The following is a 26,113-nucleotide window of genomic DNA, read 5'->3' as shown; positions in this document are numbered from 1 at the left end:
ATCTTATATCTTTATCTCCTTTCTCCCACAAATAAAAAAATCTCAGTATTCAAAGACAGAAATATAATTGCTCATTTACCTTATCTCATATTATACACGCAATCATCTCAGAATAATAATACCAACACTCCCATCAATATCATTATTGCTAGAAAAAGTTTTAAAATTATTATTATTATTAGCTATTCTTCTTTTACTTAAGGTATAGCCTACTATAGTTGTTCAAAATAAAGTCACTAGGTATAGTTCTCTGTGTGGTTATGCCACCAAATAGATAGTTAATTTCATTGCTTAATGTTATATATGATTTTTGTTTAAATATATGACTTACATTTTTTGCTTTGAGCTAAATTTTGTTTAATCGCATGTAAAATATCTGCATGTTTCCTAGGCATTTTTAGAGAAATCTAGCGTCAGTCTGTCCCCTCCACCCTATTTCCTCTCATCCTGTAGGTAATGGTTTCATCTATTTTTGTTTTATTTGCATTTGTTTCGTTTATTCATTGTTTTTTAAATATCAGCAAACATTGTTTATATGTTTATATTTTTATGTCAAATGTAAATACATATCCTTCATGTTTTATTCACATTCTCTCTTTATATCTTTTAATATTGAGAAAGGTGTGCATTTTTAAAATGGCTATGTCTTACCTTTAGTCAGTCTTTTGACTGTGGGTAAATTCTGAACAAAACAATTTTCTCTTAATTCTCATGGCAGATGTATTAGTGGTTACTCATTATTATAGGATTAGTGTATGCTTTTCTGAAATAATGTATCCATCTTTTTAAGACTGTTCACTTATCCACCTGAAAGCAGCATGCCTTTTCCATCTGATGGGACAAGTGTTCTTTCACAGCAAAAATGAAACCAATAGAAACATCTGGTACATATATCTGCATATTATTGAGGATTAAGGAGGAGTTACTAGACTTAAAGGAAAAGTTATTGTATTTAAAGAAAAGCTGTTAAATTGTTTTCTCTATCAGGTTAGTCACTAACATTTTTTTTACTATTAACTGAAAAATGTACGACTTTTAGGATTCTGTGGGGTGCTGTTTCCTTAGTCTGTCTTATCTTCATAACTTCTATTTTGATAATTTACAAGCTAGAGTTATTCTTTAATTGGTAATATCGGTTACACATAGGCCACTTCATGAGGTTTTCAGCAGACTATAGATGTATTGTCTTAGGACTACACAACTATTTGAGAATAAAACAAAGAAGTTCCGCTGATATAGCATCAGTTTGGTGCATCATATACTGCCTTTTTGTTCTATTTAAAATTTCTTCCATACTCACATTTTTGACTAGTGATAAAAACACCGTCTAACATTTGTAGAGTGTTGTAGGTTTTCCTGAGACTTTCAGCAATGATTGTCATGTTTCATCTTCATCTTACCTAAGCCCTATGAGGTAACTGGAGTAAATAAAGAAGGCTTTGTTATCTCGTGTGTTCAGGTATGGATACTGAGTCTCAGAGAGGGACTCGGCTTCATTTTTCCAGTGTCCAGGCATATACAGGACAGTGTAGTTGAGTGGGGTTTAAGTTTTCAGGTTGAAGAGGTCTTGTCATTGCATACATAGCAAATTTAATCTGTTTTCTATTCATGGGTCAGCACAGTAGAGGCCCTTTCATATTTAAAGGACTGAGAAGTCCCATCTAGGCAAGGTAACAGTTTGAGAACAGTAGCTCTCAGCAGAAGCTCTACTACCTTTAGGAGCTTTTCGGAAATCCGAAGGAGGTCATTTTTAGTTGTCACAATTGGAGGTGCTCATCTGGCATTTATGGGATAGAATGATAGTCATCTGGCAATGTATGAGAAAGTAGCATGTGCTGTGAATTTTCCCATGTACCCATGACTTTTGAATATAGTCCTGGACATTCATGTGTCAGTGAAAAACCTACATTTAAATATCTGAACCTAGAACTTAATTTCATGTTATGTCTAATCACAAAGTATTTTTTGTATCATTTTAAATTTAAAATTTTACATTAAAAAATTTCAAGAATGCAACTACCATGAGAATCAAGGGAAAATTGTTTTGTTCAGAATTTACCAAGAGTTATTTACAATTTCAGCAAATGACATTAAACAATATCATTCATATATTTAAGTCCATGAGTCATCAATATAATACTCAGATTCAGTCTGATTTATAATTGCATTCGTAATGATTTTCTTATAGGTTAAATATTTATCCACTTTACTATATCTTTTGGTATAATTATTCCTAATCTTTTACATACTGACATATATAATTATATAGTAGAAATTACTTTTTAATTTCTTGCTTATATGGCTGTCAGAACTGTATACTTATTGTTTTAAACATATGTGTGAAGGTTGGTTTTACTTAAGGTTAAAAGGAGAATTACAAAATATTTTTATTAAAAGGGCATTAGGTCTCATAGTATTGAGTTCCACTTTTCTAGAGAACTTGTATTTTATCAAATCCAAGATGCTCTCAATTGCAGGATGTGCCACTAAGAAAGACCGAAAATGAGGCCAGTTAAACTACGAATTGTTTTCAATTATAAGGTACATTCTAATTTTGGAGATGTTAAAACATGAAAAGATGTGAGGTTTAGAATTGATGAAATATTGGAATAATATCAATTATAATAGCAACTATGGTTCTTTAATTATTTAGCAGGTTCTATAAGCTTTACATGTATTACCTTATTTAAACCTCATAAAAAATGCAAAGTTAGCACATAAAGAAACAGAGGGAGACAATATTTTCCCAAGGTCATAGATTAAGTATGTGGTAAAATCAAGATTTAAATCTATATCTAACTTTAAATCCCATACTCATTTTTCTAGATCAAGCTGCTTCTCCTTCCATGTTGCTTCAAGAAGTAAATGAAAATAACAATGAGCAGCACACCTAACTGGAGGCTTGTGATGAGGTTTGGATAATAGCATAATGGATGTGGTTACAGTTTGAAAGCAATGAAATGCTATAAACGGTAAATTGTTACCTAAGTGTTTCCACAGGAGCCCACTTGTAGAGCACTAGTCAATAACAGTCAATAAACAGTAACAGCCACATTCATTGGCTATTTACTATGTGCCAGATATGGTTCTAAACCCTTTGCCTGAATTAATTCATTTAGTTTTCGTAATAGCCCTAGGAAGTAAATACCGTTAACATTAGCCCCTTTTTACAAATGAGAAAATCAAGATACAAGGTAACTTGGTAACAGTAACTTTAAAATTCTATCTGTAGTGAGTGGCAGAATTAGGTTTGAACCTAAAAAGTCTGGTTCTTGAGTCTGAATGCTTAACCCCTAATATTATACTCCCTATTTAATTAAGGCAGAAATAAGTAGTTTATTTCAGTGTGTCTGAGCATTTATACAAGGACGTAATCAGCAAGTCACTGCAAGGAACAATCAGATATTAGCTTTGAAGCTTACAGATTAACAGAAGGTTTTCTGAATGTGTGTGTGTGTGTGTGTGCACGCACGCGTGTAAGATTCAAAAAGAGATGACCAGCTGGCTCTCAAGCAGGGCTAAAGATGTGATTGTTTAGGAATGTAAAGGAAACCCAAGGAGAGATGAGACCAGTGACTTAGCTGTCAGAGTGCCATGGCCTCTGAGTCCTGCCATACTGACCTCATGCTAATATTAAACATTCCATCTTTGGGAATGCCACTCCTGGCCCGGCATCATGAGAGCCTGTCCTGGCATCATGAGAGCCTGTCCAGCCTGCAGGGAAGAGATAAGATGTACTCTAGCTTTTGGTCCTGGACACCAGCTAAGGCTTCAATCAGCTGAGGAGACTGACAATTTTCAGTTGAAGTGACTAGGAATACGGGAGGCTCTTGCTTTGGTTTATTATTCAGATCAATTTGGTTTACGTATCTAGGTTAGTGACTGTAAATGACTGAGAGAACTTTCTGAGAGGTGAGCCGCTAATCCCGGTCTTTCAGGCCAGAGGCTGAGTCATCACAAGGAGGTGCTGTAGGTGTATGGAGGGTGCTCTCTCCACCCTGTCTTCCCCATGGGAAGACCTCACTGCTGGAGATCTTCCTTCTGAGTGCTGCTCTGGGATGCTGTCCAAAATCTCTGTTTCTAATGAACTATGCCGCAAGATTGAGCAAGAGCCAGGCTCCTCTTAGAAACTGGATGAACTAGGTTAATCAGAAACAGGCCCATCTCCTTTGCCAGCCTGTTCTCATCAAGGCCAAGAGGAAAGCCCTGACCTTGGACTCCCACATGCCACGCAGTGATGGTCAGATTATGCTTGGCTTCCCCATTGCCAGGAAAGGCCTCCATGTCTACATCACTGAAAAAAGATTTTGTTGGCTTACAAATTGCTGCCTGTGTAATGTGTTGCTGAATTAAGAGGAATGAAAGATTCATCTCTTTCATTATTAATGCAGAATGACTTCCTACCGACAAATTCAATTTTTATGAGAGTTCTTTGCTGATGCAGTCCTTCTCTGCCATCCATGCTCAAGTACAGAACACATCTGCTTTAGTGCATGACCCTTTGTGACCCAGCTGCTAGTGGGGTGTTCTTTGAGTGCAAAGAGAGAATCCACTACAGTCATTTGCTTCCATCCTGTGAATCTCTCTGTAGGTTTCAGAATACCTGGGTCTGAATGGAGAAGGTTCAGAATACCTTCTCTGGCTAGAAAACTCTTTCATGTTGGGGGGATTGAAGTTCCTAGTCTCACTTCACAGATTTTTATAAAATATGAAGACTTCTCTCATTCCACTTTCAACTAAAAGCTCAAGCATAAAAGAACAAAGGCTCACAGAGAGAAAGATCAGGACCTGGCACTATGAGTAGATAGATGCCATGAATCCCTCTTAAAACTCCATCACTTAGCAGATCTTTTTTACAGCCTATTTGGTCTGTTGTCTGTGCTTAATACTTATAGACCAGGCTGCATAAATTTTCAGAATGTTCAAAGATGAATGAAAAGTTCAAATGGGCTGGCTTATGTGAATAGTTTATTCTAGATCACTTCTTTTTTTCAGTATTTCTACCATTTTTTTTTTCTTTTTTCCTCTCAAGCATATCTACTTCAGGAAGCATGGAGAGAAAAGAGCCTGGTGGGAAAAGTATATCAAGTGATAATGACATGTCCTGATGGAAAAAATTCTGGGGTAAGCAGATTTGGGGTTTTACTGTTAAGCTAACAGTAGATTACCTATCCTAACAAGATTTAGGCATCTTGTTTTTCTAAATTCTCTTTTATTTGTGTTAAAACAGGGGAAAAAATGACACCTAACCCTGTTTTTCCTGAGAAAATAATCACCATCCTCCATCCTTTGCCAACAACAATCCTTTTTTCCCCATGTATTTGGAGCTATGGTATCTGCAATTTGGGGAAAGCACTACCCTAACTGGAGTATTTGTTTATTTTGCCTTTGGCAGTGTGTGAAATGTGTGCACATGTGGGTGTGTGGATATATGTGTCATTTGTGTGCCTATGTATATTAATTTAAGATGAGAATATTTTCGAAGATGTAAGAAACTGTTTATAAGGAATAAGTTTTTCATTTTTATTTCCTAGACCTTTCATAATTTCATGTTTTTCATTTTGCATTAAAGTATCAACAACCTCCTATTTTTAAAAATGTTTTCTAGATTTGTTCATTAAAAAGACAAGATCTATTTAGTACTTGCAATTAAGCAGTTTTCTCTTCAGTTAACCATTTGGTTATAATTTGAAGAGTCGATTTGCTTACTTGAGTTGTGATTTTCCAAAGGCTATTTTTAGTTTATCTGTTGAAAACAAATAGAAAGAGAATAGGGAGTGGGAGGGGGCCGGAGGTGGGGAGTAGGAGTGGGACAGAAGATGAGAGAGAACCCCGCCCTTTCAACATATAGAATTTTGAAATAAAAGACTAAGTCAGAAAAACTACCCAAACCGTCATTTGTTTTCTGCAGTTTGCTGATTGCTCTTTTTGGAGCAGTATGGAACATTTTCATGCTATCATAGGAAACAGCACACTCCAGGGTGGATTCAGATTTCTGTGGCTAAAATCTCTATCTCCTATTTCCAGAAGCAGAAACACAAATTAGGTCCGAAGGTCCTCCTGGTTGAAAACTTAGTGGATAAAAATATATATAACTTTTGAGCAGAGAAATAAACATATCCATACAAACAATGAACACAAGTAAAACAGGAAATCTGAATAAGGTGAGTGAACTGTGTTAGTGTCATTTCTTGGTTGTGATATTGTACCACAGTTTTAGCATTAGAGAAACTGGTTAAAAAGTACAGAGATCTCTTGTATTATTTCTTACCACTGCATATAAATCTATAATTATCTCAAAATAAAAAGTTTAACTTAAAAATTTAGAAATGTAACAAGAGAAAAATTGATGTATTCTTTCAAAATAAAAAAGATTTTTAAATTTGTGTTTTAAAAATAATTTAATTAAAAGCATTTATATGACAAAGTGGACTCTTTGGTTAATTCTTTTATAAATTATTGGTATGTTATCATAGCACCTAAAAATGGAAGAAAACAGACACATGTACTTTAATTTGTAAGTTTAGAGGCTATTTTAGGTGGACTAAACCAACAACTTCCGTTACATATAGTAAGAAATATAAAGATAAATTTTTACCTATTTTTGTATAATTTATATTGAAGATATATATAAATTATATACAAATACATATAAAAACTTTATCTTACATAATATATGTACACATATATTATTATTCTGCATTTTGTGCAATAAGTACATATATGTATATATACATATATATGTTCTGAATCTTATGTAATGATAATATATTACTAATAATATTATTATTATATAAGATGAAGTTGAATAACATAATGCAGAGAGATCCCATGTACCTTTCCTTCAGTTTCCCCAATGGTAACATCTTGCATAGTATAGTACAATATCATAACCAGGAAGCACTGGTACAATCCACCAACTTTATTCAAGACCAAGGAGGCTTTTTAAAGCTAATAAAACTAAAACTTAAAGATATTGAAACAACAGCTGATTAAGTACTAGCATACTTCTCAAAAAACATACCTTATTCCCTGCAAATAACTATTTTTAAAATTTGCTTCTAATTTTACCGATTCAGAGGACTTTTCTTCCCTTACTCCTTTCCTTCCTACCTTTCGCTTATTCTACTTTTTTTTTTTTTTTTACAAATGATCACAGGCCATTATGATAATCAGAAACAAATTGCTTTCAAGATTTTGTGAAATATATTTATGTTATTATAAAGCTTTGAGATAGATTATTTCTAACAACATTTCAGAGACCAGACTTCACAGAAATGGAATAATTAAATCCCCTACGAAAGATATTTTATTACCTGACAGCCTATCAAAGCCTTTGAGATTTATTAAATCCCTACTACAACACAACAAAGCTATACAGACAACCTGAACTAGAGATTTAGTTTTGACGTGCTATTTTGTAAGGTTTTAAGAAAGTGATGATGTGGGAAAAAAAAAAAAAAAGAGAGAGAGAGATTTCCCTTTAAAATATTTTCCTTAAGAAAATGACTTGGAGCAAAAGAGTGGGTCTTATTTCCATCCAATTTAGATTAGAAGCAGTTTGAGGCCATGGCAGCTGTCCACATAACAGAATGGTTCCTCAATAAGAAAAAACTTGGCACTTGACAGTGTTGAGTAGAAAGAATACTTACGAGAGGGAAGGTGACAAGGCTGGAGAGATAAGAAAGGGCCCTTTTTATTCCAGTGTAATGGTCAACCTTGAAGAGTTTTAAGCAGCAGATGATGAAATAAACTGGATTATGGTTACAATGGATTGAAGGTGGCAAGAGAATAAGCAGGGAGGTCATTTTGAAAGTGATTGCACCAGTCCAGGCTGAGTTAAAGTGACAACAGTAGAGATGGGGAAAAAAGTGGACAAATTTGGGATAAATTTTGATAGTCAAATCTATTAGATTTTGTGATCGATTAAGGGAGATGTTGAAAAACTTTTCTGTATTTCTGGTGTGAATGAGCAGTTAGATTTAGGTGTCATTTAATGACATAGAAAAAGAAGGTAGTATTTATTGAGAAGACCACAAAAAGAGGGATTAATTTTGGTGGAAAAAATAAGAGTTTACCTTTGAACATTTTGCATTTGAGATACCCATGAGACGTCCTAGTGGAGATGTCAAATACTCAGTTGGAAGAAAAGTGAGAAGTCTGGGTAGAAGAGGAAATCAGACAGAGAGTAAGTCCACTGTGTTGGTGGCAGAACAAGAAAACTAGTAACAAATTAAACTCCAAGTGCCTCTTTAGCCAAATGAAGTTTGTTGGTGGTTTAGCACAGGCAATTTTGTTAGTCTGGTGGAAGAGAAGCAGATTGGAGTGGGTCACAGAGTAAATTTGAAATAAAGAAGTAAAGAAAGAGTCTATTGCCTATGAAGTAAAATAAGCAGAGAAATAGCAAACCGCAAAATAAATAAATGGGGGAAGAAATAGTTTCAAGTAGAGGTTTTGTTTTTGTTTTTGTTTTTGTTTTTCAATAATAAGCAATACTAGAGCAATAGTTTTTAACCTTGATTGTACATTAGAACCACCTGGGGAGAATTTTAAAATTCTGATGCCCAGGCCTCCTTCTACTACAATTAAATTAAAACCTTTGTAAGGTAGAGCCCAGGCATCCATATTTTAAAAAACTACTCAGGTAAGTCCAGTGTGCAGGCAAGTTTGAGAACCAATATACTGAATGTGCTTTTAAATCACCCAAGGATATTGTTAAAATACATTCTGATTCAGAGATCTGAAGAGGGGCACAAGGTTCTGAATTTCTAATAAGCTCCCTGGTGATGCTGTTGCTGCTTTGTGGAGATAGTGTACATCTGAATGGGAATGATCCAGAAGAGAAAAAGGCTAAGATGCAGAAAAGGGCCTAATCCAAGAGAAGGGATGGAATGCTAAGCATGTCTGGGAGAAATTGGCCTTGATAGACGGAGGGACATTATAACTGGAGAAGAGAAGGACATGGTTGGATTTATATATTTGGTGGTTGGGAAGATTAAAAATTTATGGCCCGGAGGTTTTGACTGCAATAGTTTCCTTGCACATGTTTTTTTTTTCTCTGCACTCTGTCACCTCAGACCAATCTTCTTCTTAGGGACATTACTCCTTTTTGTGGAAGTTAAGATTTTGGTAACTGAGGGTTGACAGAAACCCTGGTAGGTCATTTACTCTTTACACATCCCACATTACAGGTGAGGCCCAGAGGGTCATCTCATCATATGAGGGCAGAGTAAGACTGCTTATAAGGTTGCGTGACTTTCATAGATATCTCTGTGCTCCTCTTTTGCAAGGTTAGCACTGGCCCAAGTCATTATGGTGAAGCTGAGACCACAGGAGAAGATTATGTCAACTTGGCCACTAGGGTTGGGATGTTAAAAGGATGCTGGGCAAGAGAGTTAGGCCCAGCTGGTCATCGGGAGGAGTACTCCACGTCATCGAGCCTCTGGAGCTACTCAAGTCATGGTATGTAGAGGGTGAATCACCAAATCTGAGTGAAAATATATAGCTGTGTAGCACAAGTAAAGGAACTGAACACATGGAAGATGAAGGAAAGACTGCAGAGAATATTATGAATAATCAACTCCTCTCTTAGCTGAAGACTTGAGGAATATCTTTATTCCTATTTCTAGTACTTTTTGGGGAAAATAACCAGGCAGTTGGTCACTGTCTAAGCTACTCTAATGATAATATTTCTATTTACTGAGCATACGCTTATCACGTGTCAGCCATTTTATGTGACTTATCTCAATTTATCTTCACAACGACCCTATGTTGTAGGTACTATTATTACTTCTATTTCACAAATGAGTAAATTGTGGCTTACCAAGGTTAAGGAATTTCCCTCAAGTCACATATGTTTAGATGATAGAACCAGTATTTAAACTCAAGTAGTCTGACTTAGACCTCATGCTCATAATTACTATGGTATGCTGCTCTCTCTATGTGTCAACTAATGAAGTAGGGGCTACTGGGTGACAATTTTTCTTGGGTCTCTAGCATTTCCGCATGTTTTTCTAGCAGTCACTAACTGCCTTTGTTCCAGACTATGTTTTCAAGGATGTTAATACGGCAGTATTTAAGATAGGGTAGTGTCTCTAATCAGAACAAAGGGCAGGCTTGCTTAGTGCCTAGTATAAAAGCTTCGAGTTCCTTATGTTCAAGGTTGTACTACTGTACCCCAATCTGCTGCTTCTGCAAGTGCTATCTGGCTCTCTTTGCACTGCGCTGTGGGAATTGGTACTTGGAGAGCCCAAGCAAATGCTGATGCTCCAGCTAATGTATTGCTGTAAAAATAAATTATCTTTTGTCTGACCCAGGAGTCTCATGTCTTCTATCAGCATCCGTGAAACTGTGGCAGGCTAACTTAGCTTGAAAGTAGGGTAAAATTTAGGCCACTTCACAGTTCTTGACAGGTACTATTACCTCCATTACAAAGACAGGTAAACTTAGGTTCAGAGAGACTACATGCACCAGTAAAATTTAAACTCATGTCTACCTCAATCCAAAGCATGTGATCGTACCCACTATTTCATGACAGTAGAAAGGGGTCAGAATTGAAGAGAGGAAGGGAAATAGCTGATGTACTCTATGGAGATGATCTCATGGCTCCCACAGAAAAGCAGAGAAATGTTTAATGCAAATTATTAAACCCCCTGGGCTTACTGACCAAACCACTTGTCTAACCAGCTATTTTCTTTTGAACTTTGTGATTAATACTGTGGTGCTCTACCCACATCTTACCTTCAGAACTGAAATGCTAATTTCCCAGCTGTATTAGCTGGAAGTATTAGCAGCTAAAGGCCCTTATCTGAGTCTCTCTCCATAAATTGTCAGGCTAAAACTTGCTGCCTTATCCCAAGGCATGCCCCCTTCTATATGTCTATGGATGGAGGTGATTCAAGGTAGGACAGTTCTAATCATAGTTCCAGGGCTTCCTGTAGAAGAGACTCAAATGTTCTGCCTATATTACACTGACATCACAATTCAACTCCTTCCTTTGCCCAGACCTTCCTTCAGTCCCCCACAGTGCTGATCTTGAGGACTCTACTCAATAAATTTCCAGTATACAATTAAATTGTAGAGAATCTTTCCTGGAGAATAGACCTAAAGCAGATCTTTTGTAAGTCATGATGTGAAACAAAAGGTCATATGGAAAATGTGCTTCCAAAGATTTTTGTGTGCTTTATTTTCCATTTTTGGTTTCTATAAGTTTAGGTAAATCAGTTAAAATATCACATAAGCTCATCAAAATAATATAGTTAACCCAAATTTTGATAATTACATTAAAGATAAGAAATTATATTTATGAAGCATTATAGTTGTGACAATTGTGTTGTGTGTTCACTGAATTTTTTTTTCTGACACATTATTCTAATAAATAAAAAGCAATAGGAAAATCATTAGTTTATTCTATAATGCCCTGATGGAAATTTTAGTGTAATTGAATCTTTGCTTTCCATTGAGATACAAATACTGTGAATATTTCATAGATTATGTAAATGGAACAGCGAGAACAGTTTGCAAATCACACCATTTAATGTGTCCAGGAAAAATAGTTTAACCTCGTTTCATAGAGCATGGCAAAAAGATGATAGGCTTTGCTGGAATGGAAAAGTTAGGGTTTTGTGCAACCTTTCAAGAAAAGATTTGGAGAGAGAAAGTGATAATGAATGCACTGAAACAACCTCCTCGCTTCTGATTTTAAGCCAGTGAGAACAAAAACATGAGAATGAAAGCCAGGTAGAGCAGCACCAGGCTTATGTTATGTCGTCAATGTTACAGGATCCAATCTTTTGTCTAAAGATGTTGTCAGCCTTATTCCATTTCCTCAAGGTTGTACAAACACCATATCTAGATCTATATTATGACATTCCTGAGGATTAAAGCTCTAGCATGGTTGTTGATTGTTTCTGATTCCAATAAGAATTATTCTGTTGCAATAAGAATATCTCCCCCTGCCCGCCAAATAAATTTTGTACAATTTGATAAGCAAATCAGGTTTTTATCTTATTGAGAGAGGTTTAATTTTCAAACTGTGTTGCAAGGCAGACTATTTCTTAATTGCATAAAAGGAAAATCTCCACACTAAATTAAAATACTTTTGGGCTTCATTTTATAAAAGTTCTACATGAAAAGTTTAGATTTCTTATGAATAAATGCATTGTGTTTACGAGTTTCATTTTTGTAATGCAACCAGTTGAACCAGTTATTTTTTGTCAAGAGAATGTTATGCAAAGTCCAATATTTAATTCAGTTATGCAAACAAACAAGGCAAGCAAAATGCTTCAGAGCATGCTGAAAATGTAATGTGGTTAGAGCAAATTTCCCACGTAAGTCAACAACCTTTAAACTTAGAAGTCCCAGAGATAATAAATGCTGTTAATACAAACATAAAGGAGTGTTTGGTTAAACCTTTGCATAGTTTATTAAAGTTGTGTACAATCAATGAAGTTGCACTGTGCTCTAAACAATTAATATAGTGCTTCATATTCCTGCGATCTTCCCTTCCAGTAACTAGACCAAAAGTGAGATAACACAGTGAGCAAGTGTGTGTGGAGGAACACAAAAGTTTCATCCACAGAGATGTTTAAGGTGACACTAAAAGAAATTTCAAAAATGCATTATTAGGAAATCGTCTTCATTAATGAAATAAAAAGCTTTAATATTTTTGAAATTAGAGATATACAAGACTTTTTATTGTTACCTAAAATCATCATCATTTTTTAACAATTTTCTAGCAGAGGGAACAGAAGCAAATATTCATGTAGTACGAATGAAAAAGGAGGCTATCTTGAGACCAGGCTTCTAACTCAGAGGTAAAGTCTAGCATGTGTTTGTGTGTGTGTGTGTGTGTGTGTGTGTGTGTGTGTGTGAGTGTGTGTGTGTGTGTGTGAAAGATCAAGGACTCTTATTGAGACCTAAGATTCCAAAGTTGTCTTAAGGAAGGAAATGTACACAAAATGCCTAATACAATGGCCAGAGCATGAAGAGGCCTCAAAACATGTCAGTCTATGACTATAGATAGATGGAGACGTGCCTGTCTGCCTGGTTGCCTGGGATGGATTGTTTACTGGCTTGGACTGCAGCTCTAAAAAATTCTAAGCAGAGTTCTTTGATACCTGATTGCTTTTGGAGTCAATACCATTTACGGATAGATACTTCAGAAACTTGTTAAGGAAATATTCTTCCTGGTTGTTCTGGACTGTGCTTAGGGACCATTTGGGGATCTTAGAAGCTGAGCAGAATCTCTCTAAAACAAAAAAGATTAAAAACAATATAGGACAACATGGAGGAGCAAGGGCATGGGTTTCTTCCATGTAGGTGAAACAAGACAGTTATCACTGATGCTGATTTTACTTGTCATTGACTGAGAGCACAATGTTTATTCAAAGTTGAGTCTAGAGTGAAAGAGTGAAAGAGGGTATAGAGGTATGTAAATTGTTGTAAGTGAGACTTTTCTTGAAAGACATTGGCTTTTCATCTCAAATTCATTACCTACATAAGTGTACACAGAACTTTCTGCCCCAACTATTTGCAAATATAAAAATAAGAAATGGAAACAGATCATTTCTATCTTAGCGAAATTCTTTTCCTTATTACTTTCATTGCTTGGATTATGAATTTCAATAGATGCAAAAGGAAATTAATTCCTAAATCTAGCAGTGAATCAAAAAGGATACTTATCTAGAGTCTACAAAAATCATATAATTCTAGAACTCAATTTATTCTACTTTTAATTTGGCAAATGAATAAACTGTGAGTCATAGAGACTGAGTTTATGTGAGTGAGAAAAGAGTCTAGAACTATTAAATACCACAGATGAAATTAAATCTTGCCTCACCTGACCCCCAGTTCATTGCTTTCCTTTATCACGTCCTACCGTTCAGAAAACCTATAGCTCGCTAAACTTCTTCATTTAGTGAAGACAATTTGTCACATGATATGGTAGCTATATGGAGTAGGACAATTTGTTTTGAGTGTCAAATATTGGTTTTCTTTAGACACAGGAAAACCATTCAAAGGCAAGCAACCTAAAAGTACTCCTTGATCAGATAAATCTGAACATTCCCCTCAACACCATCTATCAGGTTCCCCATGATGACACTGAAAGCAATGCCAGTTTACAGACTGTAATTTAACCACATTAAGAAGAAAGAAACTGAGGTTTCACAACTGATCGAGAAAAGAGGTAAAAGTCACCGTTCCTTTAATCCACAAGAAGAGTGAAATATCGATATTGCAAGATATCAATCTAGTCCTACCTGGCAAGAGTGGGGGAAAAAAAATGTATCTAGATGGTTTTTTCCACTTATCCAATTAGAACAATGGAACTTGCACTAACCTGCTTCACAAAGAGGGAACTTTTCAGATCTTCTCATGTGATTTAGTCTTCTCTGATCTGAGATCTCTATTGTTTCTGAATGTTAAACCCTGAAGGAAAGGCCCATCAGAAGTGGAAGAACTAGGCCCATTCCTGTGACTCAGGATAGTCTTTTTCAAAGTTTAGTAATACAATGTGTCATAAAAACATCAAAATCTGGCAGACATGAAGATGTGTTTAAATCCGATGCTTGACCATCATAACTGTCCTATTTCGTACATGTGGAAGAAGCCCACACCCTTTCTCCTTTATGTTTCCTTATACTGTTTTTAATCTTTTTGCTTTAGAGAGATTCTGCTCAGCTTCTAAAAATCCCAAATAATTACTAAGCATACATGCCCAGAACAGCCAAAAAGACTATTTCTTTAATAAGTTTCTGAAGTATCTAGTAGTAGTAACTCCAAGAGCAATCAGGTATCAAAGAACTTCTGCTTAGAATTTTCTATAACTGTAGTCCAAGCCTGACTGTAATCAATCCATCCCAGGCATCCAGACAGACAGGTAACATCTCCATCTCTTCATGTTCTGGCCATTGTACTATGCATTTCATGTACATATCCTTGCTTAGTACTCAAAACAGCATGGTGAATTAGGCAATATTATGATATTCATTTCCTAGAACGTTTAGGTATCTTGCCCAAGACCACTGGAGCATCTGCCCCTGATTGCAGATGATGCAGGCTTAACTACTTGGCACATGGTCATTTGTACTGAGGATTGACTGATTAAGAATATTTCAACTTTTTTTCCTTAGAAGAAGGCTTTGAATCCTCTGCCGATGTGCTTATTTCATGCAGTTCCCAAACAAAGTCATGAAAACAACCAACATGAAACTCAAGCTGAGCAAAAAAAGAAGAGAGGAAGTAGAAGATGTGATTCCAGAAAGATATCCGACTCTCATTCCAAGCAATGTGTTCTAGCATTTTGTTTTAAAAAAATAATTTTTTTCTAAACACTTTTAAATCTGCAAGTTTGGTCGATTGGTGACAAAACTTTTTTAAGTCTTCGTAATGGGAAAACTTTAGAAGAAATGTATTCAAGACTAATCAGGGTAAACCTTCCATGTCCTGTTTAGTCTCAAGCATACTTGTTTGCAAAACAAGCTTCAGTCTGCACTTACCTAATTTGGGCAGCCAGTTGATCGTCATAGAAAACATTCAAAATCAAGCTATCCCAGCTTCTTGTTTACAATTCTGCAATAATCTTGTGTTTGGATCACAGTTTGCTGGAGAAACATGATGACAGGCATGATATGAAGAGAAAGAAACCTTGAAAATCAATAAACCTCAACTTTCTTTCTCTCGAAGTATTTCTAAGAGATGAAAAGTAGGAATAAAAAGTAACATTTGCTATTATCTCATTTAATTCCTTAAACAATCTTAAGGGCATTATTATCTCTATTCCCCAAGAATAAAAGGCTCAGAGGCTCAGAGAAAATGACTCACTTACTCTTGCCACCCATTTTTCTGGGGCTCAGACTGGGACTCTGCGCTGACTCATATCTAGTACTGGCTCTCCCATACTTCGGAGATGCAGGAGAATAAAATATTCTTTAAAACAAGTGTTTGTTAGAAAACTTAAAATAGCCTTAAAATTATTACTTAAATTATTTTGGGATAGTAATTCCACTGATTCCATTGAAAACAAAAACTTTAAAATCTGTACTATATAGCTGGATCACAAGTAACCTACTCTTTTTTCTTAGTCCTTGATAAAAGTAAAATTATAAGTGACTATGTGAGAGAGCGTTGGTGCTTTATAAACTTGCTTTAAACTAGAATATTTTTTCCCTTTTAATACTTTACTTTTTAGAGAAGTTTTAGGTTTACAGAAAAATTGAGCAGAAGGTACAGAGAGTTCTCATATAACCATCCCCTCCGCCGTCCATCACACACACACAGCCTCCCCCGTAATCAACATCACACACACAGCCTCTCCCATTATCAACATTTTGCACCAGGATGGCACATTTGTTACAATCAATGAACCTACGGTAACACATCATTATCACTCAAAGTCTATAATTTACATTAGGGTTCATAAAATATAAATATAAATACATTAGGGTTCACGCTTGATATTGTATATTCTATGGGTTTGGACAGATGTATAATGACATGTATCCACCATTATAATATCATATGGAGTGTTTTTACTGTCCTAAAAATCCTCTTTAATGAGGATGCTCTATCTATTCATCTCTTCCTTCCCTTCCCCCACACTTACTCCTGGCAACTACTGATCTTTTTACTATCTGCATAGTTTTTGCCTTTTCAGAATGTAGCTAGAATCATTCAGTTTTTGGCCTTCAAGTTGATTGCTTTCACTAGCAATATTTATTTAAATTTCCTCCATGGCTTTTTATGGAGCTTGATAGCTCATTTCTTTTTAGTGCTGAATAATATTCCATCGTCTGATGGTATCACAGGTTATTTATCTATTTACCTTCTAAAGAACGTCTTGGTTGCTTCCTAATTTTGGTAATCATGAGTGAAGTTGCTATAAACACTCATGTGCAGGTTTTTGTGTGAACATAATTTTTCAACTCACTTGGATAAATACCAAGGAGTATAATTGCTGGAACACAGGGTAAGAATATCTTTGGTTGTAAGAACCTACCAAATTGTCTTCCAAATTGGCCATACCATTTTACGTTCCTGCTAGCAATGAATGAAAATTCCTGTCGCTCTCCATCCTCGTCAGTATTTGATGGTGTCGTATTCTGGATTTTGGCTGTTCTAATAGGCGTGTAGTTGTGTCTCATAGTTATTTTGATTTGCATTTTCCTGAAGACCTAGAATGTGGACCTTCTTTTCATATACTTATTTGTCAACTGTATATCTTCTTTGGTGAGATGTCTATTCAGGTCTTTTCCTTATTTTCCAATTGGGTTGTTGATTTTCTTATTGTTGAGTTTTATGAGTCTTTGTATATTTTGCATAATAACTCTTTATCAGATGTGTCTTTTGCAAACATTTTCTCTCAGTCTGTGGCTTGTCTTCTCATTCTCCTGACAGTGTCCATCACAGAACAGAAGCTTTAAATTTTAGTGAAGTCTGCCTTATAAATTATTTCTTTCATGGATCATACTTTTGGTGTGGTACCTTAGTTAAGGACCTTTTTAAAATAACAAAATATGTATTCGTAATAGTTAAAATTTATTTATGTAGCAGTCTATAAAAAGATTAGATTCAGAAACCATAATTTGAAAAAGCTTTCAGGCCCTTATAATAAATTGGTTTTAATTTGGATAAGACATTAAATACGAATTAATGAAAAGTGAACATTTATAACCCTTCTTTTGTGAGTTTCAGAAAATTGGCAGCAATGTCTCTTAACTCATTAGCTTTCCTGAGTCAGAAGGCTAAGATGCCTTGAATTACCTAGTAAATAATTATACAAAAATGTGGAGTCAATCGTCATACTTCACTAATCCATACTGGCAGCAGCAGGAAGGCCAGACAACAACCTTGTCTAAATGTCTGACAGATTTGGAATTTTTCTTGCCATGGACATTTAAACATTGTCTTAGTATCTGTCACACAGAAAGTTCCTCTCTTGGCTTCTAATAGTTGTGCTGCAAAGGCTGCAGAGAATGAGTCATATTCAGGGACACAGGAAGATTTTCGACAGCATAGTTCTCTGAAGCAGAGAAAGCTGTGCCTGTCCCCAGGGACCTGCCTATAAAGTTTTACTTTGTCTTCCCTCCACTGTCTGCTTTCACGATTCTAGATAATACCTCATAAATTAAGGACAGAGTCTTTAGGAAACTACTACAAAATAGGGCCAACACACTAAATCCTTAAGGGTATGAAATATTAAAGTGACAAGAACTTCTATAATAAGAAACAATTTAATATTCTTTGTATTATATAAGCTAGGCTTAAAAAAAAAAAAAGAAAGAAAAGAAAAGAAAAAATAAAACTCTGAGTTCCAGGCCTCCCCTTCCTACTCCCTCATTGAAAAATGCCCTGAATTCTTTCCTATCAACTCAGTCTAATTGCACGAGTCATGGGTGAAATATATTTTTAAGACCAATTGCAGCTTAGTTGGTCAAACTGCTCCAGAAAAAAAAGAAAAAGAAAAAAAAGATTTGAAAGAGCTCTGGGCAGGGTAACACTAAGCAGTTCTTTTCCTTGCCTAAGAGAGGGACAAGCTTTCCTTTTCCAGAATTAAAGTATTCCTGTGAGATTAAATCATTGACTGAAAGTTGGGGAGACTCAGACAGTCAGAGTGTCAGTTAAGATTCTTTTGGAGCTGACTTAACATGGCTTAAATGATGAGGAAAGGTGTTTACTCAACTAGAAGTCCAAGATGAGACGGCTTCAAGGTCGCTTCATCCAGGGGCTGTCTTTTCAGCTGTTTCTTCCTTCTGGTGTTGCCCTATATGGTTCACTTATTGGGGTCAGAAATGGATGTAACAGTCTCAGGCCTCATATCCCTATGACCTGTAACATTCTGGGGAAGAGGCTGCTGCAACCTCTAGTACCCATTAGATCACACACGGTGAGACTGTCATGCACTTTCAGCCTGAATTCTCTGATGTGATCTTTGTGAAAAGGAGCCTGAGAAGAACTTACAAATTAATAGCAACTTGTAAATAGCAACTTGATTGAGCTAAAATAATCAGGGCCCCATCTCTGGCATGCAGGATGTAATCAATCTCTCCTCAACCCATGTCCTACACAGTGGGTGAAGGATGGAAAGGATGTTGGAGAGACCATCTCGATACCCATGTATATTCATGAAATCTCGGTCAAAGTTTCACATATCTCAACAAATACCTATGGACATTATGTATATTTTTTTGTATTTGAAAGGCTTTTCAGAGAAACTGAGTCCAGTAAAAGTAAAGCCAACACTGTCAGCAACTTTAGGCTTTAACCCTAGTTAAGGGCGTGAGCGCTTTGCTTCCCCTGTGCTGTGTTTCTTGTACAGTAACAACCCCTTCTCCTGCACTGTGAGCACTCCTCGTGTGCCCTGAAAAGCCTCTGGGTCTTCCTATCCTTCCTCTCACTGCAGCCACTGCTGAAGTGACCTGCACCACTTAGGCACTGACCAGCTTGGAGCAGGGGAACCTGCCGGCTCCTTGCTCCAGGCCCACTGTCTATGCCTCTTGCATCCTCCCTTGGGGTTTCTCTGCAGATGCCTATGGGAACCTGCTGGCCAATATTGGGGAGTCAACACTCATAGCGCCACGTTTGACCAATGGGGGTGGAAAAAGGAGAGCCATTACTTCCTCATCTGTCCTCTGGGAAGACGGTTCCTAGCACATTTCGTGAGGCTCCTCAGAAAGTCTAAAAGGTTAAGCCCTATGGATATCTTGTGTCCTTCCCTTCATTCCCATTTTCACTCTCCCCTCCACCCCTCAACCGCCATGAAGGGCCCCTCACTTCTTGAAGTCACTACAACTCGGTAACAATGAAAACCAATCAAACAAATAATCCAAGTAAACATATTCTTAATACAGAGAGAGAAATTATTCATTAGCTTATCTTTCAGTAGACTTGCCTGCATTTTTATTTAACTAATCGTTAAGTTTAGTGATTTTATATACAGTATTTATTAAAATAAATGATACGTAGGTTTCTTATGATGCAGTAAACTATTTCCTGAACACTTCTGAAACCTGGCAGAAAATATTAGCAAAGTTCGAGCTGTTGCAATCACAGGTCCAAGAGAGACTTATTCTATTTCATCTGAATGGGAAAAATTGTGAGCGGAATTTCTCTTTATTTATAATTCATTTGTGGTTATGCCTTGAAGGCCTTAGAAGCTACTCATTTGTTTTCAAAGCCTCTCTCGGCTTTAAAATTCTGAGTGAGGAAAGTATTGGAGGCACATGGAAAAACTCTTTATCTTGAGTAGTCATTAATGGAATCAAAATAGTGCTTAAAGTCTGCTTTATTTGAAAATAGTCATGAGCCACAATGATGTCAAACTTTGGCTTTGGTAGTCAGACCTTGATGTTTCTCACTCTTGAGTCTTAGTAGGAAATGTGCGTTAGTAAATACAAGAAAGGAAGTAATGATTCATTGTTGCTACTTCCGTCATTCAAAACAGAAATCTACTAACATTTAGTGTTTCATTAGATACTTTTCTTTTTTCCCTATTTGATAAATTAACCTGAAGGAACAAAACAGTAGGTTAGGAATGTCTCCATAGCACAGGATCTTCTAGTAGTGATGAGGGAACTTTCACAGAGAAGGTAGTACTCATTTCAGAAGCAACTCTAGTAGACTTGGTGGATAGTTTTGTTCCTATTAATAGCAATTTGTAAAAAGGGTTACTAGTTGCTCTGTCCTCCGGGATTATGTTTTCTTGGTTACTATCACCAGTACTGAGTTGGAACAGCAATTTAGGATATAGAGGGATCAATGTTTTATAAACTAAAAGGGAAAAAAATGTTTTGGTATGACAAAACAAAGTAGTATATAATATTCTCTTTACAGTTAAATGTCAAAGAGCAACAAATACGGAATCAATAAAAAAAAAAGAAACCTCAGTAAATACTGTGCATTAATTTTTTAATCCTAACATCTGGCAACGTTGACCTCTCCCAGCTGCAAATATATCTATATATCTTAAGTTTCTTTTTCATCTCTCCTCTCTAGTTGGTTTGTGGACAAAAACCAAAATCCACTGAAAGTTCTGAAATTCGTGGATAATGCCTCCTATCTACTCATGAAGATCATCTACTCATATAATCTATTAACATTCACATAATGAAAAGTATCTCTAATCTACTTCTTTTTTGACACTCCATAATGTCTGCCTTCTCTTTCTGAAATAATCACGGTAGTCATTCTTTTGCACACATTCTCTCCTCCCTTCTACTCTGAATTACCATGTTTATTAGATTTATGCTCACTTTTCTGAGCCAATGTCTCTGCTTGTCAGTCCCCAGGCAGCCTGGTTCCATACCATTGCAAGTGACTAAAGCTCTCTAGGCTTTAGTTCTCTCATCTATAAAAGGAGATAATAACAATAACAATAATAGCTACTTCATGGGTTAATAGGATTAACAGATATATTATAGCTCACTTTACTGAACATCTACTGTGTCGGGCATACTTAAGTGCTTGTCCTAGATTATCTAATTTATCACTCATAACTCATAACTGTAACTATGATTTACCTCTGAGATAAAAGCTTTATTAATCCATTTAACACAATGGAAAAAATGACATTTTAGATCAGTGAGCTAACTTACTCAGCTAGTAAATGTTGCAGCTGGGATATGCATTCAAGAAATCTGGCTCTCAGGCTTTCCCTCATAATCATTATATTCTTATAATGAAACTATATTCTTTAAATTTGTAGCAGAGTAGTTTATATGGCACTTGCTCAGTAAATGTGTATTATTTACTATCTTCTTTCATGACCTTATCATATTTTTTAGAATTCAATCTTGGCAGCAAGCATCAAGGGCCATCTATATGCTGCAGGCTGTCCCAGGCCACTGTCTGGGTGATGATAGCACCCTGGCCATTCCTGTGGGTAGGGCCTCACAGGGAGCCAACAAATAGTTTACCTGCCTCTTCCATTGGCCTGAGTTCACTGGGATCAGGAGAGCATCTCTCTGCCCTGTACCCTGACTGCCTAACACAGTTTAGAAATTCAGTAGGAAGCCGATGAATGAGAGACCATATGAAAGTCTTGGTAATGAAACAGCTCTCTTCCTTTGATCTTTAGTTTTCTCCACAATTCTCTTTGAAGTGAGCCTCTGCCTGAGCATTTCTCTGCCATGATCTTGCAGAGATCAGTGGTGATATTAGAGGTAACAAAGGCAATAGAGATCTGTGATATTTTTTTCTAACCACCTGCAAACTCCTCAACATTTAACTAGTAAAGTGCTGTAAGATTTTTTGTTTAAAAAATCCACCAGATATTTTAGTAATTTTTTTCATAATACTAATGAAAACAAAATAGATCTCCTCAAATGTTTTATCTGAAATGCAGATGAATGAACTTCTGAAAGTTCACAATCTTCATCTATGCAAGGTCAGAATAATTCTTCAATGAGATTAAAATAATTTGTTTTATGTGTTTTGCAGTTTCCTGTAATGATCCTCCTGTGTTCTAATGGTCTAATTTTACACCTTATCTTTAAAAGAGCTGAGAAAACTGTGTTTCTAGCAGGCAGAGTTGAGTACTGTCATATTCTCCCAATTTCTTTCAGTTTTGTTCAAACAGTTCAGAGGTATGAATAACCTGATAGATTTATTATTAGCTCATTTGTTCGTCATTCTGGTGCATGATACCACTGAGTTTAGTAGGAGTTGGGATTATAAAAAATGATTCAGAATGAATCTGGATGCAGTCAAATCACAAAAACCAGTCTCAATTAGAGCATGTTTGCCTCCCTTCAGTCTTGAGGCATGCACTATGTCCCCTCCATTGCCTCCACCATCTCTGGGCTATGGGATCGCCCTCCAACAGTGGTTCTCAAATTCAGCTGCACAGTTCCCAGAGGGATTGCAAGAAAGATGTTAGAACTTCTACTTATGGTTACTTTAATACTTTTAAAGTTCCATGTTTTGTGTATATTTCAAAATATAATGATATTTAGAGAGTAATATATATTTATAGCTTATAAATAAATACACGTGCATTAAAGATGCTCAAAACATTTTTACCAGCAGGCTGCATTCCCTTTTTTTTTTTTTTTTTTATGCCTACAACACCCCGTCTTCCTAGGTGGTCTCCCATCCAAGTACTAACCAGGCCCAACCCTGCTTAGCTTCCGAGTTCAGATGAGATTGGGTGTGTTCAGGGTGTATGGCCATAGAATGCATTCCTAATTTAAAAAAAGAAGAGGTTTTAAGCAATAAAGGATGTATGAGAAGGTAGTGGTCAGCCAGCGAAAGCAAGACGTTTTTTATTGGTGAGATGTGACTGGTATGCTTTTTTCCCCCACAGGCTCAGATCTTTGCAAGTGGAGGTACTGCAAGGTATAGTAAGAGGATTGTATGACTATCAGAAGCAAGGTCCCAGGCATTTGAGAAATGAGAAGACTTTAGGCAAGAAAAATGACAACCTATCCAATTTTTGTCTTTCGGGAAGGTAATTCTGCTTCAGTTTAATTTCCTCAAAAAGAAGGAAGATGTCCTTAGAAAGTGCAAATCTCTATGTATCATTCTTTTCATGAAAATTTTGAAATGGTTCAAATTCTCAAGCTTAATCTTTCCAAAATATCTCCCATATTGTCATTACACTGCGGAACACGCCTGTGAGGGGAATGAAGAAAGTTGAAAACCCAGATCCTTTTGTAATAATAATTTCGAAGCTCTTTTTCTCTATTGGATACAAAAGAGAAGGGTGGTGGCCTCTTCCAAGAAACACCTAGGGATCTACGACCATGCCACCCTGAATAAGTCCGATGTCCGATCTCGGAAGCTAAGCAGGGTCGGGCCTGGTTAATACTTGGATGGGAGACCACCTAGGAAGACCAGGTGCTATAGGCATAAATAATAATAATAATAAAAAGAAAGACCTAGGGAGATGAGATCTCACGGGCTGTTTTCAGGTTCACTTCTGCTAACCTTACATGAAAATGTCTTTCTCTAATCACACGTGTGTACATAGGAGAGGGAGACTGGGAAGACTTCATTTCATATCTCAGTGTAGAAAAGGAGGGAGCGAACTAGAATGAATAGGATGGATTGGTTTCTCACTGTTGTTACAAATGGTTGGAAAACTAGTTAACTGGCATATCAGTTATCTACCTCCAAGACACAGACTCTTAGTCATTTTTGCATTCCCTTGCTTCTATCCAGTCACTTTACCTTGCCTGAAATTTTATTACCCAAGGCAAGAATTATTGAATAAAAATAGTTCAGATGAGATTGGGTGTGTTCAGGGTGTATGGCCATAGAATGCATTCCTAATTTAAAAAAAGAAGAGGTTTTAAGCAATAAAGGATGTATGAGAAGGTAGTGGTCAGCCAGCGAAAGCAAGACGTTTTTTATTGGTGAGATGTGACTGGTATGCTTTTTCCCCCCACAGGCTCAGGCAGATTGCAGATCTTTGCAAGTGGAAGTACTGCGAGGTATAGTGAGAGGATTATATGACTATCAGAAGCAAGGTCCCGGGCATTTGAGAAATGAGGAGACTTTAGGCAAGAAAAATGACAACCTATCTAATTTTTGTCTTTCGGGAAGGTAATTCTGCTTCAGTTTAATTTCCTCAAAAAGAAGGAAGATGTCCTTAGAAAGTGCAAATCTCTAAGTATCATTCTTTTCATGAAAATTTTGAAATGGTTCAAATTCTCAAGCTTAATCTTTCCAAAATATCTCCCATATTGTCATTACACTGCGGAACACGCCTGTGAGGGGAATGAAGAAAGTCGAAAACCCAGATCCTTTTGTAATAATAATTTCGAAGCTCTTTTTCTCTATTGGATACAAAAGAGAAGGGTGGTGGCCTCTTCCAAGAAAGACCTAGGGATCTACGACCATGCCACCCTGAACAAGTCCGATGTCCGATCTCGGAAGCTAAGCAGGGTCGGGCCTGGTTAATACTTGGATGGGAGACCACCTAGGAAGACCAGGTGTTATAGGCATAAATAATAATAATAACAAAAAGAAAGACCTAGGGAGATGAGATCTCACGGGTTGTTTTCAGGTTCACTTCCGCTAACCTTACATGAAAATGTCTTTCTCTAATCACACATGTGTACATAGGAGAGGGAGACTGGGAAGACTTCATTTCATGTCTCAGTGTAGAATAGGAGGGAGCGAACTAGAATGAATAGGATGGATTGGTTTCTCACTGTTGTTACAAATGGTTGGAAAACTAGTTAACTGGCATATCAGTTATCTACCTCCAAGACACAGACTCTTAGTCATTTTTGCATTCCCTTGCTTCTATCCAGTCACTTTACCTTGCCTGAAATTTTATTACCCAAGGCAAGAATTATTGAATAAAAATCCGTACTTGATCTTTATTTTTCAATTGAAGTAAGAAAACTTAAAGACAAATTTTTAGGAAAAGATTTCTGTCTAACGTGGAAGTATCCTAGGTATTTGAAACTGGCTTTTCATTTTTAAGTTTTTTTTCTTTTAAAAGGATGATTTGGTGTCCCAAGGCCAGATATTTTGAACCTCATTTCCGATATCAGACAGGAAGAAAATCTGCAGCTCAAGCCTGAGTGAGAGGAAAGTTTTGCAGTCTCAGAGTGTTTGAATCGACATCAAGGCTAAAATAATATGAATTATAAACTATAGAAACACTTACCTCAATTGTTGGGAGAAAATCCCAAGAGAAAAAGAGAGAAACAAGAAATAGAATCGATGAAGAACAATTTCCTCCCAATCTGTTGGACTATGAAAGCTATTTAACATGAAATGGTTAGGTACCTGATTATAATTAGAGCCATTCACTCTTAAGAAGCTTGAATTATTTTGTAGGATGTGAATAAATGAATCTTGGTATAATATCATGCAAAGAAAAATTTAGAAATTCTGCCAGCCTTTCAGACCATTAAATTTACATTTTATGAATGGAAGAAGAGGAAAATGTTAATACAGAAAAGGCCATGTCTATAAATTTACTGCGTGGGTTCACTGAGCCTTCTACTCATCAACAGACTCTGTTTTGGAAGGATAATGGTCAGTTGATATTATTTCAAATAAAAGAAGATTTATCATTGCCTTTGAAATGCACTGGAAAAAGCACTCATTTATTTTCTTATACTTAAGAAACAATATACTTGAAAAACAAAAGCCCAAT

The 26,113-nt window shown here is 36.3% G+C and overlaps 3 pseudogenes; 2 read left to right on the top strand and 1 right to left on the bottom strand.

The window, feature by feature from the left end:
* Positions 1 to 23,055: 23,055 nt before the first annotated feature.
* LOC111743789 lies at positions 23,056 to 23,173 on the bottom strand (annotated as a pseudogene).
* Positions 23,174 to 23,731: 558 nt separating this feature from the next.
* Positions 23,732 to 23,847, top strand: LOC111743805 (annotated as a pseudogene).
* Positions 23,848 to 24,828: 981 nt separating this feature from the next.
* Positions 24,829 to 24,944, top strand: LOC111743800 (annotated as a pseudogene).
* The last annotated feature ends 1,169 nt before the right edge of the window (positions 24,945 to 26,113 follow it).

This window comes from Pteropus vampyrus, unplaced genomic scaffold (assembly GCF_000151845.1).
Source record: "Pteropus vampyrus isolate Shadow unplaced genomic scaffold, Pvam_2.0 Scaffold122, whole genome shotgun sequence".
In the NCBI taxonomy this organism is placed as follows: Eukaryota; Metazoa; Chordata; class Mammalia; order Chiroptera; family Pteropodidae; genus Pteropus; species Pteropus vampyrus.
The sequence above is the reverse complement of the archived record's forward strand: the minus strand, read 5'-3'. Positions and strand labels throughout refer to the sequence as shown.